The sequence below is a fragment of the Salmo trutta genome, chromosome 12, assembly GCF_901001165.1.
Source record: "Salmo trutta chromosome 12, fSalTru1.1, whole genome shotgun sequence".
NCBI classification, from domain to species: domain Eukaryota; kingdom Metazoa; phylum Chordata; class Actinopteri; order Salmoniformes; family Salmonidae; genus Salmo; species Salmo trutta.
The window spans coordinates 59065302-59082808 of record NC_042968.1 but is presented as its reverse complement, the minus strand read 5'-3'; the positions used below and the strand labels follow the sequence as shown (position 1 = coordinate 59082808).

General features: G+C 40.7%; 1 protein-coding gene across 4 annotated transcripts in view; it reads right to left on the bottom strand.

Annotated features, from left to right (window-relative positions):
- The window catches only part of LOC115203862 (disabled homolog 2-interacting protein), a 197773-nt gene that overhangs the window by 37828 nt on the left and 142438 nt on the right, over window positions 1–17507 (bottom strand). The gene's annotated exons all lie outside the window — the stretch shown is intronic.

Here is a 17507-nt window from a genome sequence, read left to right as displayed (position 1 = left end):
AACTTCTTTGGGGTAGGGGGCAGTATTTTGACGTCCGGATGAAAAGCGTGCCCGTAGTAAACTGCCGTAGATTTGGATAGAAAACACTCTGAAGTTTCTAAAACTGTTTGAATGATGTCTGTGAGTATAACAGAACTCATATGGCAGGCAAAAACCTGAGAAAGAATCCAAACAGGAACTGTGGAAATCTGAGGTTTGTAGTTTTTCAAGTGATTGCCTATCTAATATACAGTGTCTGTGGGGTAATTTTGCACTTCCTAAGGCTTCCACTAGATGTCAACAGTCTTTAGAATGTTGTTTCATGCTTCTACTGTGAATGGGGAGAGAATAAGAGCTCTTGGAATCAGATGACAGAGAAAATGACATGAGCTCAATCATGCGCACTCCCGTGAGAGTGAGGTGTGTTCCTTTTCATTTCTGAAGACAAAGGAATCGTCCAGTTGGAATATTATGGAAGATTTATGATAAAAACATCCTAAAGATTGATTCTATACATCGTTTGACATGTTTCTACGAACTGTAATATAACTTTCTTGACTTTTCATCTCAACTTACTGCGCAAGCACAGTGCATTTGGATTACTCGACTGAATGCGTGAACAAAAAGGAGGTATTTGGACATAAATATGGACTTTATCGAAACAAAACAAACATTTACTGTGGAACTGGGATTCCTGGGAGTGCATTCCAATGAAGATCATCAAAGTTAAGTGAATATTTATAATGCTATTTGTGACTTCTGTTGACTCCAAAATGGCGGGTATCTGTATGGCTTGTTTTGATGTCTGAGCGCTGTACTCAGATTATTGCAAAGTTTGCTTTCGCCGTAAAGCTTTTTTTAAATCTGACACAGCGGTTGCATTAAGGAGAAGTTACCTATAATTCTGTGCATATCACTTGTATCTTTTATCAAAGTTTATGATGAGTATTTCTGTAAATTGATGTGCTCATTCACAGGAAGTTTTGGAGGCAAAACATTTCTGAATATTACACACCAATGTAAAATGGGGTTTTTGGATATAAATATGAACTTTATCAAGCAAAACATACATGTATTGTGTAACATGAAGTCCTATGAGTGCCATCTGATGAAGATCATCAAAGGTTAGTGATTCATTTTAGCTGTATTTCTGTTTTTTTTGTGACGCCTCTCCTTGCTTGGAAAATGGCTGTGTGGTTTTTCTTGGCTAGGTGCTGTCCTAACATAACCTAATGCTATGCTTTTGCCATAAAGCCTTTTTGTGGTTGGATTAACGAGAAGATTATCTTTAAAATGGTGTATAATACTTGTATGTGTGAGAAATTTGAATTATGAGATTCTTGATGTTTTGAATTTGGCGCTCTGCTATTTCACTGGCTGTTGGCGAGGTGGGACGTTACCGTCCCACATACCCCAGAGAGGTTTAAACTGACTTGACTAGTTAAATAAAGAAAAAAATATATATAATAAAAAAAGCCTTATGAAAGTTTCCTTTATTTTGGCAGTTACCTGTACACAGTCTTAAATCAACACATGTTCACAAACACGTTCACTCACACGTTCCCCATCACCTTCAGCTAACAAGTTCTCAGGTACTTTCTGAGAAATCTCTCTTTCTTCATCTCTATTAAACAACAACAATATATTGCGTTGTGCCCTGTCTCACCTTCGATCTACCTCTCAAACCATATGCTGTTTAATCTTATTGTCTATATACAGCTAGTGAAGTGTTGTAAAGAAAAGCATGGTCATTCACAGGAGACCTAATTTTTTGTTTTCTGTTGTCAGAAGGAGAATTTTCTTCAATTTTCAAAAAAAATGGCAGACATATACAAAAAAACGATATACAGTATATGCAAATTATTGAATGAGGAAATGTAGGCTCATTAAGATAGGGCCAATTGTTTAATTACTGTGTTGTTTTACGGAGCTTTGCACACACACACACACACACACACACACACACACACACACACACACACACACACACACACACACACACTTCTATACCAGCTAGCTGACTACAATGCTCTTGAGTGCTCACACTCAGTACATTCAGTTCAAATAAAGACTGACTTAAAGCCCGCATCCATCTTTCAGCCACAGAAGAATGGAAAAACAAAGAGATTTATTTTGGCACGGTGTTTGATATCGACCCACTTGCTCTGTCTGAGAGAGTGCTTTCTACTGCCACCTGAAAACACACAAAAGACTGTTCTGTTCAGTTACAGTTCTATGGAGAGAATATAGTCTGGGATAAGATGGTAGTGCTACAGAAGCTGAGGGAGGTTTCCATTAACACATATAAGTCCACAATCGTATCATGGCCACTTTTGATGATGTCACACCGACAGTCAACAATACAGCCCAAATCAAAATCCTACACACATCCTATATAGCAGGGTTCCCAAACTGTATTTGCATTTTCATTGTTGGACATAAGACTGTAACAACACCAGGAAATCAGCTCCAAGTGATTTTAATTGAAGAAATCTGTTCCCAAGTATTCCCACACATAGTAGAGAGATACGTGATCGTATACAAATGTAAGCAAGGTCTGAAATGATGTTTAAGTCAAATATGATATATGTTTGGAATTTCTTGCGGTCAATTCGCAGTCTACAAATTACTTGTAATTATGCTCCAAATCGGCCCGTGGCTGAATCTAGTTGATGATCCCTACAATATACAGTATGATGTTATGAGATACGTATAAAGCCACTGGAAAGCACACACCATACTGGGACACTTTAAAGGCCACCATTGATGATGTCATCACACAGGGAAAAAGGGTTAAGCCAGCTATAGAATCAAGCACCTGCATCAGCCAATGACAAGGCTCCATCACAGGTATAATACTGACAGCAATTGAAACATAATATTCTGCACAATATTTGAGTGCCCTACCAAGCTAATTACCGTTTTGTCCTAACCGGCTAATTAGCTCGAAGCATCCACATTTCTGTTCTCCCCCAATTTAAAAGACAATCAACAGCTATACCACCTATATATGTTAATTGACATGTAAGCACTACACCTCTTAGAGAGATCAAGAGAAGGAGAGCTGCACCATTTCTCCAAATTTTGTTGTGTTACAGCCTGAATTTAAAATTCATTAAATTGAGATACCAACAATGTCAAAGTGGAATTTGGTTTTTAGAAATGTCAACAAATGAATAAAACATTTAAAGCTGAAACGTCTTGAGTCAATAAGTGTTCAACCGCTTTGGTATGGCAAGCTTAAATACGTTCAGGAGGAAAGATTTGCTTAGCAAGTCACATAATAAGTTGCATGGACTCACTCTGTGTGCAATAATAGTGTTTAATATGATTTTCTTTAAATAATTACCCCATCTCTGTACCCCACACATACAATTATCTGTAGGCTCCCTCCATCAAACAGAGAATTTCAAGCACAGATTCAACCGCAAAGACCAGGGAGGTTTTCCAATGCCTCGCAAAGAAGGGCACCTATTGGAATGTTGGTAAAAAAAAAATGCAGACAATGAATATCCCTTTACGCTTTGGATGGTGTATCAATAAACCCTAGTCACCCTAGGAAGGAAACCGCTCAGGGGTTTCACCATGAGGCCAATGGCAAAGAAATTAACTTTTTGTCCTGAATACAAAGCATTATGTTTGGGGCAAATCCAACACATCACATCATTGATTACCAATCTTCATATTTTTAAGCTTGGTGGTGGCTGCATGATGTCATGGATATGCTCGTCATCGGCAAGGACTATGGAGTTTTTTTGAGGGGGATAAATTATGAATAGAGCTAAGCACAGGCAAAATCCTAGAGGAAAACCTGGTTCAGTCTGCTATCCAACAGACACTGGGAGACAAACTCACCTTTCAGCAGGATAATAACCTAAACTCAATGCCAAAAATGAACTGGAGTTGCTTACCAAGACGACATTGAATGTTCTTTAGTGGCCTAGTAACAGTTTTGACTTAAATTGGCTTGAAAATCTATGGCAAGACTTGAAAATGGCTGTCTAACAATGATCAACAACCAACTTGACAGAGCTTGAAGAGTTTAAAAAAGAATAATGGACAAATAATGTACAATCCAGGTGTGCAAAGCACTTAGAGACTCACCTAAAAAGACTCAACAATGTAATCCTGCCAAAGGTGATCCTAACATGTATTGCCTCATGGGGTTGAATACTTATCTAATCAAGGAACACCTATGTGAGAATGCTGTTCATTGACTACAGCTCAGTGTTCAACACTAAGCTAAGGACACTGGGACTAAACACCTCCCTCTCCAACTGGATCTTGGACTTCCTGATGGGCTGCCCCCAGGTGGTAAGGGTAGACAACAACACATCTGCCACGCTGATGTTCAACACTGGGGACCCTCAGGGGTAAGTGCTTAGTTCCCTCCTGTATTCCCTGTTCAACCACGACTGTGATTCTTCACCCACGATTGAGGTTCTTCAAAGTAGCCACCCTTTGCCCTGATGACAGCTTTGCACATTCTTGGCATTCTCTCAATCAGCTTCATGAGGTACTCACCTGGAATGCATTTCAATTAACAGGTGTGCCTTGTTAAAGTTAATTTGGGGAATTTCTTTCCTTCTTAATGCGTTTGAGCCAATCAGTTGTGTGGTGACAAGGTAGGTGTGGTATACAGAAGATAGCCCTATTTGGTAAAAGACAAAGTCCATATTATGGCAAAAACAGCTCAAATAAGCAAAGAACAATGAAAGTCCATTTGACCAAGAAGGAAAGTTATGGAGTGCTGTATCAATTGACCTGGCCTCCACAATCACCCGACCTCAACCCAATTGAGATGGTTTGGGATGAGTTGGACCGCAGAGTGAAGGGAAAGCAGCCAACAAGTGCTCAGCATATGTGGGAACTCTTTCAAGACTTTTGGAAAAGCATTCCAGGTGAAGCTGGTTGAGAGAATGCCAAGAGTGTGCAAAGCTGTCATCAAGGCAAAGGGTGGCTACTTTGAAGAATCTGTTTAACACTTTTTTGGTTACTACATGTGTTATTTCATAATTTTGATGTCTTCACTATTATTCTACAATGTAGAAAATAGTAAAAATAAAGAAAAACCTTTGAATGAGTAGGTTGTCCAAACTTTGACTGGTACTGTATATGACTAGGCGGTGTCAAAGTAAAGCCCCAAAAATGGTCAAAGACTCCAGTCACCCAAGTAATAGAGTGTTCTCTCGGCAAGCGGTACCAGAGCACCAAGTCTAGGACCAGAAGGCTCCTTAACAGCTTCTACCCCCAAGCCAAAAGACTGCTGAACAATTGGCCCCCCGGATAATTTATATTGACCCCCCCCCCTTGTTTTTACACTGCTGCTACTCACTGTTTATTATCTATGCATAGTCACCTTACAAATTACCTCGACTAACCTATATCCCCGCACATAGCTTCGTTATTGTTATGTAATTTTCTTCTGTTCATTTTTCTATTTAATTTTTTACTTAATTCTTTACCTATTTCTTTACCTATTTTTTTTTTTACCTATTTCTTGAATTGCATTGTTGGTTAAGGGCTTGTAAATAAGCATTTCACGTTAAGATCTACACCTGTTGTATTCGGTGCATGTGACAAATAAAATGTGATTTGACATACTAGTTCTATTTTTCATGAACCCCCCCGCCCCCCAAAAAATAACAAATGTTCCACTTTGACATTACAGTGTTTTGTGTAGATTGTTGGAAAAAAAGACAATTAAATCCATTTTAATCCCAATTTGTAACACAATTTTTGAAAAAAGTCAAGGGGTATGAATACTTTCTATAATTAGTCATTACCCTCTGTAGATTATGCAGCTAGGGCTAACAATATCCATTTGCACTAAGCCTCTGATTCTCCAGGATGAGTCTCTGTGGATGATGCAGCTAGCGCAAACATTAATCACTAGCATTTAGCCCCTGACTCTCTCCTGACTGATGCAGCTAGTGCTAACACTAGCCAATAGCCTCTGGTCCACTGGCAGCACAGTGACAATCTGGGTCAATAGACTCTGTAATGAGAGGAATTATTTGTTTAATAATGCTCTCTATGGAAGGTTTACATGCTAATCCTGTGTGTATCTGTGTGTGCCCTAGTCCTGGTTCTCTAGTATAAGAGCATTCCAGGAAAAAAAGGCACTGAGAGGACGGAGCAGCTATAGCTGCAGATTATAACCCTAGGAAGCTCTTTGTAATGGTAGCCAGTATTGTCCTCGTATCCGCTGGCCAGCCTTCATCTGGATCTCGCTCTCTCTTCAAAGTGGCTTTATTGGCAAGAAAAACATGCAACAACGACAAAAACGAACATCGCAAGTTAAACAAAACAAAGACAAAAACAATCCTGCATTTAACAGTAAACATTTCACACACAAAGAGAATAACAACGTTTAAAATATATTTAAATGTTTTCCTTTATTTAACTAGGCAAGTCAGTTAAGTACAAATTATTATTTTCAATGGCGGCCTAGGAACAGTGGGTTAACTGCCTTGTTCAGGGGCAGAACGACAGATTTTTACCTTGTCAGCTCGGGGATTCAATCTTGCAATCTTCCAGTTACTAGTCCAACACTCTAACCACTAGGCAACCTGCACGATTAAAACGGAAGAAAATGTAGTATAGCATTTACAATTTTACATAAGCGACGTACAGTGGCAAGAAAAAGTATGTGAACCCTTTGGAATTACCTGGATTTCTGCATAAATTGTTCATAATATTTGATCTGATCTTCATCTATGTCACAACACCTGACAAACACAGTCTGCTTAAGCTAATAACACACAAACAATTATATGTTTTCATGTCTTTATTGAACACACTGTGTAAACATTCACAGTGTAGGGTGGGAAAAGTATATGAACCCTTGCATTTAATAACTGGTTGACCCCCCTTGGCAGCAATAAACTCAACCAAACGTTTTCTGTAGTTGTGGATCAGACCTGCACAACGGTCAGGAGGAATTTTGAACCATTCATCTTTACAAAACTGTTTCAGTTCAGCAAAATTCTTAGGATGTCTTGTGTGAACCTCTGTCGAGGTCATGCCACAGCATTTTAAATCGGGTTGGGGTCAGGACTCTGACTGGGTCACTCCAGAAGGCGTATTTTCTTCTGTTGAAGTCATTCTTTGTTGATTTACATCTGTGTTTTGGGTCGTTGCCCTGTTGCATTACCCAACTTCTGTTGAGCTTCAATTGGCGAACAGATAGCCTGACATTCTCCTGCAAAATATCTTGATAAACTTGAGAATACATTTTTCTGTCGATGATAGCATATAGAATATTTTGCCAGAAGTGCTGTGGAACATCCAGGTGCTCTTTTGCGAACTTCAGACATGCAGCAATGTTTTTTTGGACAGCAGTGGCTTCTTCTGTGGTGTCCTCCCATGAACACCATTCTTGTTTAGTGTTTTATGTATCGTAGACTCATCAGATGTTACCATGTTCCAGATATTTCTGTAAGTCTTTAGCTGACACTCTAGGATTCTTCTTAACCTCATTGAGCATTCTGCACTGTGCTCTTGCACTTCTAGGGAGAGTAGCAACAGTGCTGAACTTTCTCCTGACTGATGAACATCAAGGTTTTTAGAGATACTTTTGTAACCCTTTCCAGCTTTATGCAAGTCAACAATTCTTAATCTTAGGTCTTCTGAGATCTCTTTTGTTCGAAGCATTGTTCACATCAGGCAATGCTTCTTGTGAATAGCAAACTCAAATTGTGTGAGTATTTTTGTTGGGCAGGGCAGCTCTAACCAACACCTCCAATCTCATCTCACTGATTGGACTCCAGGTTAGCTGACTCCTGACTCCAATTAGCTTTTGGAAAAGTCATTAGCCTAGGGCAGGGGTGTCCAACCCTGTTCCTGGAGAGCTATCTTCCTGTATGTTTTTGCTCCAACCCCAGTTGCAACTAACCTGGTTCAGTTTATCAACCAGCTAATTATTAGAAAGTGTGCTAGATGAGGGTTGGAGTGAAAACCTACAGGATGGTAGCTCTCCAGGAACAGGGTTGGACACCCCTGGCCTAGGGGTTCACATACTTTTTCCAACCTACACTGTGAATGTTTAAGTGATGTATTCAATACAGACAAGAAAAATACAATAATTTGTGTATTATTAGTTTAAGCACACTGTGTTTGTCTATTGTTGTGACTAAGATGAAGATCAGATCACATTTTATGACAAATGTATGCAGAAATACAGGTAAATACAGGTAATTCACATACTTTTTCTTGCCAATGTACATTGTTGTGACAATGTGCAAATAGTAGAATGTACGAATGACGAAGGGGAAATATATAAATATATAGGTTGTATTTACATTTCTGTTTTTGAACCACTGGCTGACCTTTTCTTGTGGCAGCAGGTCACAAATGTTGCTTCTGGGATTGCACACTGCGGTATTTCGCTTAACAGATACAGTGGCTTGCGAAAGTATTCACCCCCTTGTCATTTTTCCTATTTTATTGCCTTACGTACAAACTGGAATTAAAATGAATTTTTGGGGGGGGTTGTGTTATTGGATTTACACAACATGCCTACCACTTTGAAGATGCAAAATATTTTTTCTCATGAAACAAACAAGAAATAAGACAAAAAAACTAAACTTGAGCGTGCGTAACTATTCCCCCCCCAAAGTCAATACTTTGTATTACAGGTTGACCGATTATGATTTTTCAACGCCGATACCGATGCCGATTATTGGAGGGCCAAAAAGGCCGATACCGATTAATCGCCCGATTTTTTTGCTCTTATTTATTTGTAATAATGACAATTACAACAATATTGAATGAACACTTATTTTAACTTAATATAATACATCAATAAAATCTATTTAGCCTCAAATAAATAATGAAACATGTTCAATTTGGTTTAAATAATGCAAAAACAAAGTGTTGGAGAAGAAAGTAAAAGTGCAATATGTGCCATGTAAAAAAGCTAACGTTTAAGTTCCTTGCTCAGAACATGAGAAAGCTGGTGGTTCCTTTTAACATGGGTCTTCAATATTCCCAGGTAAGAAGTTTTAGGTTTTAGTTATTATAGGAATTATAGGACTATTTCTCTCTATATGATTTGTATTTCATATACCTTTGACTATTGGATGTTCTTATAAGCACTTTAGTATTGCCAGTGTAACAGTATAGCTTCCGTCCCTCTCCTCGCTCCTACCTGGGCTCGAACCAGGAACACATCGACAACAGCCACCCTCGAAGCAGCGTTACCCATGTAGAGCAAGGGGAACAACCACTCCCAAGTCTCAGAGCGAGTGACGTTTGAAATGCTATTAGCGCGCAACCGGCTAACTAGCTAGCCATTTCACATCGGTTACACCAGCCTAATCTCGGGAGTTGACAGGCTTGAAGTCATAAACAGCGCAATGCATTGCGAAGGGCTGCTAGCAAATGCACAAAAGTGCTGTTTTGAATGAATGCTTACGAGACTGCTGGTGCCTACCACCGCTCAGTCAGACTGCTCTATCAAATCATAGACTTAATTATAACATAATAACACACAGAAATACGAGCCTTAGGTCATTAATATGGTCGAATCCGGAAACTATCATCTTGAAAACAAAACGTTTTTCCTGTCAGTGAAATACGGAACCGTTCCGTATTTTATCTAATGGGTGGCATCCCTAAGTCTAAATATTCCTGTTACATTGCACAACCCTCAATGTTATGTCATAATTACGTAAAATTCTGGCAAATTAGTTCGCAACGAGCCAGGCGGCCCAAACTGTTGCATATACCCTGACTCTGCGTGCATTGAATGCAAAATGACACAATTTCACCTGGTTAATATTGCCTGCTAACCTGGATTTCTTTTAGCTAAATATGCAGGTTTAAAAATATATACTTCTGTGTATTGATTTTAAGAAAGGCATTGATGTTTATGGTTAGGTACAGTCGTGCAACGATTGTGCTTTTTTCGCAAATGCGCTTTTGTTAAATCATCCCCCGTTTGGCGAAGTCGGCTGTCTTTGTTAGGAAGAAATAGTCTTCACAGTTCGCAATGAGCCAGGCGGCCCAAACTGCTGCATATACCCTGACTCTGTTTGCAAGAGAAGTGACACATTTTCCCTAGTTAAAAGAAATTCATGTTAGCAGGCAATATTAACTAAATATGCAGGTTTAAAAATATATACTTATGTATTGATTTTAAGAAAGGCATTGATGTTTATGGTTGGAGTAACGTGCACCTAAGCGATTATTTGCAACGCAGGACAGGCTAGATAAACAAGTAATATCATCAACCATGTGTAGTTAACTAGTGATTATGATTGATTGATTGTTTTTTATAAGATAAGTTTAATGCTAGCTAGCAACTTACCTTGGCTTCTTACTGCATTCGCGTAACAGGCAGGCTCCTCGTGGAGTGCAATGTAAAGCAGATGGTTAGAGTGTTGGACTAGTTAACCGTAAGGTTGCAAGATTGAATCCCCGAGCTGACAAGGTAAAAATCTGTCGTTCTGCCCCTGAACAAGGCAGTTAACCCACCGTTCCTAGGCCGTCATTGAAAATAAGAATATGTTCTTAACTGACTTGCCTAGTTAAATAAAGGTAAAAAAAAATACAAATAAAAAAAATAGAATATTGGCCAAATCGGTGTCCAAAAATACCGATTTCCGATTGTTATGAAAACTTGAAATCTGCCCTAATTAATCGGCCATTCCGATTAATCGGTCGACCTCTACTTTGTATAGCCACCTTTTGCAGCAATTACAGCTGCAAGTCTCTTGGGGTATGTCTCTATAAGCTTGGCACATCTAGCCACTGGGATTTTTGGCCATTCTTCAAGGCAAAACTTCTCCAGCTCCTTCAAGTTGGATGGGTTCCATTAGTGTACAGCAATCTTTAAGTCATACCACAGATTCTCAATTGGATTGAGGTCTGGGCTTTGACTAGGCCATTCCAAGACATTTAAATGTTTCCCCTTAAACCACTCGAGTGTTGCTTTAGCAGTATGCTTAGGGTCATTGCCATGCTGGAAGGTGAACCTCAGTCCCAGTCTCAAATCTCTGGAAGACTGAAACAGGTTTCCCTCAAGAATTTCCCTTTATTTAGCACCGTCCATCATTCCTTCAATTCTGACCAGGTTTCCCAGTCCCTGCCCATGACAAACATCCCCACAGCATGATGCTGCCACCACCAGGCTTCACTGAGCTAGGCTATGCTCACTGAGTGTGTACATATTAGGGCTGTCCCAGACTAAAAAAAAATCTTAGTCGACCTAAAGTCGTCTGTTCTTTCGACTGGTTGATTGGTTGAAAATGTCAAAAATAATTAAACCAACTATATGCATTGAGCTTGTCTGATGCTTAAAGCTTAAGGTTTGATGAAATAACACAAATGTCTCACGAGTGCGCCAGAGATCTAGATAACCAGAAAGAATCTAACTTAACCCGACCCAACTATTCTCATCCTGCTCTGCTTTCACAGATTCTGCCATTTCTCTCCTGAAGTTGCCAGTAATAGGCTACACGAGGAGTCAACAACCTTTCTCATGTTGAATGCCAATTTATCTTACCATTTCTACCGTTCTGGGTGCCAGTTATGGTTTTCAAATGCACATTTTCGTGAAACACTTTCATTTAATTTATAATAACGTTTTCATATCTCAAAATCATTGTCATGTGGTTAATCAAAATAATATCCAAATCTAAATGAAAATGACACAAACCTAAAAAGTAACTTATATTGCCAACTATGTAAAAATAGCCTACATAGAGGCAACAAATAAAAACATTGCAGCCTGCAGGTAGAAAATATCCTGATAAAAATAAATATCCTATAAAACACACTGGCTACGCACGGCCTGTCTGCAACGAACTTGCAATATTGTATACATTTTTCTGGGCCCTCAGAGTTTATCCACCAGTGAGCTCGGGACAGACACATCTGACCAAAGTAACAAGCATTGAAGATCAGAAATTATAGGAATTAAAGGTGAACTACTGGTGATATAAAGTGCCTTGGGAAAGTATAGACCCCTTGACTTTTTCCACATTTTGTTACGTTACTGCCTTATTCTAAAATGGATTAAATAAAACAATTTCCTCAGCAATCTACACACAATACCCCACAATGACAAAGAAAAAATAGGTTTGTAGAATTTTTTGCAAATGTATTAATATTAAAAAAACAGAAATTCATTATTTACATAAGTATTCAGACCCTTAGGTGCATCCTGTTTCCATTGATCATCCTTGAGATGTTTCTACAACTTGATTGGAGTCCACCTGTGGTAAATTCAATTGATTGGACATGATTTGGAAAGGCAATTACCAGTCTATATAAGGTCCCACATTCATACATGTACTTGCAGTGCAGAGCTGTTGTCAAGGAAGTGAGTTTGTGCTGATACAGGATGTACCGCCCCCACCTACTGTCAACCAATCATGTCAATGCAGAGCTATACAGAACCCTCCGCACTGTTACAAAATTTGGTAGGCGAATGGCGATGCGGTACAGAGCCCGATTTGGCTTCTGCATGCCTATGGAGGCTCCGCAATTGCGTTATACCCTCCATATGGAGCCTCTGACCACATTTCGGATAAACCATGAATTGGTTTTTAGTCTAGGCCTCCGCAATGGATTAATTCACTGAGATAGGCGCAAATATACACTACCGTTCAAAAGTTTGGGGTCACTTAGAAATGTCCTTGTTTTTTTAAAGAAAAGCACTTTTTTTTGTCCATTAAAATAACATAAAATTGATCAGAAATACAGTGTAGACATTGTTAGTGTTGTAAATTACTATTGTAGCTGGAAACAGAAGATTTTCTTAATGGAATATCTACATAGGCGTACAGAAGCCCATTATCAGCAACCATCACTCCTGTGTTCCATTGGCACGTTATGTTAGCTAATCCAAGTTTATCATTTTAAAAGGCTAATTGATCATTAAAAAGCCGTTTTGCGGCAGCGTAGCCTAGTGGTTAGAGTGTTGGACTAGTAACTGAAAGGTTGCAAAATCAAATACCTGAGCTGACAAGGTACAAATTTGTTGTTCTGCCCCTGAACAAGGCAGCTAACCCACTGTTCCTAGGCCGTCATTGAAAATAACATTTTTTTCTTAACTGACTTGCCTAGTTAAATAAAGGTAAAAAAAAATATTATGTTAGCACAGCTGAAAACGGCTGTGCTAATTAAAGAAGCAATACAACTGGCCTTCTTTAACCTAGTTGAATATCTGGAGCATCAGCATTTGTGGGTTCGATTACAGGCTCAAAATGGCCAGAAACAAATAACTTTCTTCTGAAACTTGTCAGTCTATTCTTGTTCTGAGAAATGAGTGAGTGTCTCAGCCTCCAGTATTCATGCTGCAGTAGTTTATGTGTCGGGGGGCTAGGGTCAGTCTGTAACATCTGGAGTATTCTCTTGTCTTATCCGGTGTCCTGTGTGAATGTAAATATGCTCTCTCTAATTCTCTCTTTCTTTCTCTCTTTCTTTCTTTCTCTCGGAGGACCTGAGAGAAAGAAAGAAAGAGAGAAAGAGAGAATTAGAGAGAGCATATTTACATTCACACAGGACACCGGATAAGACAACGGAATACTCCAGATGTTACAGACTGACCCTAGCCCCCCGACACATAAACTACCATGCCTCAGGACTACCTGGCATGATGACTCCTTGCTGTCCCCAGTCCACCTGGCCATGCTGCTGCTCCAGTTTCAACTGTTCTGCCTGCGGCTACGGAACCCTGACCTGTTCACCGGACGTGCTTGTTGCACCCTCGACAATTACTATGATTATTATTATTTGACCATGCTGGTCATTTACGAACATTTTAACATCTTGACCATGTTCTGTTATAATATCCACCCGGCACAGCCAGAAGAGGACTGGCCACCCCTCATAGCCTGGTTCCTCTCTAGGTTTCTTCCTAGGTTTTTGGCCTTTCTAGGGAGTTTTTCCTAGGGAGTTTTTCCCAGCCACCGTGCTTCTTTCACATGCATTGCTTGCTGTTTGGGGTTTTAGGCTGGGTTTCTGTACAGCACTTTGAGATTTCAGCTGATGTACGAAGGGCTATATAAATAAATTTGATTTGATTTGAAAATTCAATGCAAGAAATTGCCAAGAAACTGAAGATCTCGTACAACGCTGTGTACTACTCCCTTCACAGAACAGCGCAAACTGCCTCTAACCAGAATAGAAAGAGGAGTGGGAGGCCATGGTGTACAACTGAGCAAGAGGACAAGTAGATTAGAGTGTCTAGTTTGAGAAACAGACGCCTCACAAGTCCTCAACTGGCAGCTTTATTAAATAGAAGGCACAAAACCTCAGTCTCAACGTCAACAGTGAAGAGGCGACTCCGGGATGCTGGCCTTCTAGGCAGAGTTGCAAAGAAAAAGCCATATCACAGACTGGCCAATAAAAATAAAAGATTAAGATGGGCAAAAGAACACAGACACTAGACAGAGGAACTCTGCCTAGAAGGCCAGCATCCTGGAGTCGCCTCTTCACTCTTGACGTTGAGACTGGTGTTTTGCGGGTTCTATTTAATTAAGCTGCCAGTTGAGCACTTGTGAGGCATCTGTTTCTCACAAATGCTGATGCTCCAGATTCTCAACTAGTCTAAAGAAGGCCAGTTTCATTGCTTTTTTAATTAGCACTGCAGTTTTCAGCTGTGCTAACATAATTGCAAAAGAGTTTTCCAATGATCAAATAGCCTTTTAAAATGATAAACTTGGATTAGCTAACACAACGTGCCATTGGAACACAAGAGTGATGGTTGTTGATAATGGGCTTCTGTACACCTTTGTAGATATTCCATAACAAATCTGCCGTTTCCAGCTACAATAGTAATTTACAACACTAACAATGTCTACACTGTATTTCTGATCAATTTTATGTTATTTTAATGGACAAAAAAATAGCTTTTTTTTCAAAAACAAGGACATTTCTAAGTGACACCAAACTTTTGAACGGTAGAGAGATATTATATATACACTGCCCAAAAAAATAAAGGGAACACTTAAACAACACATGAATGAAAGAAATAATCTTATGAAATACTTTTTTCTTTACATAGTTGAATGTGCTGACAACAAAATCACACAAAAATAATCAATGGAAATCCAATTTATCAACCCATGGAGGTCTGGATTTGGAGTCACACTCAAAATGAAAGTGGAAAACCACACTACAGGCTGATCCAACTTTGATGTAATGTCCTTAAAACAAGTCAAAATGAAGCTCAGTAGTGTGTGTGGCCTCCACGTGCCTGTATGACCTCCCTACAACACCTGGGCATGCTCCTGATGAGGTGGCGGATGGTCTCCTGAGGGATCTCCTCCCAGACCCGGACTAAAGCATCCTGGACAGTCTGTGGTGCAACGTGGCGTTGGTGGATGGAGCGAGACATGATGTCCCAGATGTGCTCAATTGGATTTAGGTCTGGGGAACGGACGGGCCAGTCCATAGCATCAATGCCTTCCTCTTGCAGGAACTGCTGACACACTCCAGCCACATGAGGTCTAGCATTGTCTTGCATTAGGAGGAACCCAGGGCCAACCGCACCAGCATATGGTCTCACAAGGGGTCTGAGGATCTCATCTCGGTACCTAATGGCAGTCAGGCTACCTCTGGCGAGCACATGGAGGGCTGTGCGGCCCCCCAAAGAAATGCCACCCCACACCATGACTGATCCACCGCCAAACCGGTCATGCTGGAGGATGTTGCAGGCAGCAGAACGTTCTCCACGGCATCTCCAGACTCTGTCACGTCTGTCACGTGCTCAGTGTGAACCTGCTTTCATCTGTGAAGAGCACAGGGCGCCAGTGGCGAATTTGCCAATCTTGTTGTTCTCTGGCAAATGCCAAACGTCCTGCACGGTGTTGGGCTGTAAGCACAACCCCCACCTGTGGACGTCGGGCCCTCATACCACCCTCATGGAGTCTGTTTCTGACCGTTTGAGCAGACACATGCACATTTGTGGCCTGCTGGAGGTCATTTTGCAGGGCTCTGGCAGTGCTCCTCCTGCTCCTCCTTGCACAAAGGCAGAGGTAGCGGTCCTGCTGCTGGGTTGTTGCCCTCCTACGGCCTCCTCCACGTCTCTTGATGTACTGGCCTGTCTCCTGGTAGCGCCTCCAAGCTCTGGACACTACGCTGACAGACACAGCAAACCTTCTTGCCACAGCTCGCATTGATGTGCCATCCTGGATGAGCTGCACTACCTGAGCCACTTGTGTGGGTTGTAGACTCCGTCTCATGCTACCACTAGAGTGAAAGCACCGCCAGCATTCAAAAGTGACCAAAACATCAGCCAGGAAGCATAGGAACTGAGAAGTGGTCTGTGGTACCACCTGCTGAACCACTCCTTTATTGGGGGTGTCTTGCTTATTGCCTATAAATTCCACCTGTTGTCTATTCCATTTGCACAACAGCATGTGAAATGTATTGTCAATCAGTGTTGCTTCCTAAGTGGACAGTTTGATTTCACAGAAGTGTGATTGACTTGGAGTTACATTGTGTTGTTTAAGTGTTCCCTTTATTTTTTTGAGCAGTATATATATATTTGTTACTGTTCGACTTAAACAATCTCGGTCGACCAACAGCCTAACGACCAAACAATCGACCAGTCGACTACTTTGGGTCATTCCTAGTACAGTGGTAAGGTATTCTGCCACTGTGTACTCTCTGTTTAGGGCAAGGTAGCATTCCAATTTGCTTTGGTTATGGGTTTATTCTTTCGAATGTGTCAAGTATTTCTCTTTTTGTTTTCTCATAATTTGGTTGGCTCTAATTGTGTTGCTGTCCTGGGGCTCTGTGGGGTCTGTTTGTATTTGTGAACAGAGCCCCACATCCAGCTGGCGGGGTTTGCTTCTCTAGTTTTTCCCTCCCTCCACAGACCCTGGACCCTGGCCAGTCAGACACATCCGGAACATCAATTTTCCTGACCCTATCCCGAATGACAGGAAGACCAAGGGAAGCACTTCCGACTCTTCAGATGGAGCTTGACACTTCGGACTGGAACAAACCCTAACACTCACTTCCATCCTGTCAGTGCTTTGACCTGTCAATCAACAAGGAAGCCGGCCCCGTACCGGCCCCTGCTAGGGCCAAACAGAGCGTGCGTCCTCTAACTCAAAGAGAAATAAGAGGAGGAATCCTCATGTGGCACCAGATGGGCCTCAGATAAAGTACTGCTCTGCTCTGCTCTCTGTCAGACAGACAGACAGCTGGGTAGAGAATAGAGTTTGGACACCAATCAAACACGAACAATCACATTTTGTTTTTATATTCATTGCTGCGCTGCTTCCAGGTCTGCTAGTTTGAAGTCTAGAGACAGAGAGACAGGGAGGGAGGTACAAAAACAGATTGTTGGGGAAGATGGAAATGCAATGAAAGAATTTCAATCAAATATTTCTTTTTTGGGATGGTGTTTTTGTACGTTCCTCTGGGTGTGGAAACAGAGAGGAAGAAAATATTGACTGGCAGACCATGCTGTGCTGTTTTTCATAGAAAAGCAAAGAGGTTTGGAGGATTATGTCTGGCTGGAGCAATGTGAGTTAGACAGGAAACATCTTTCAAAACACTCCACT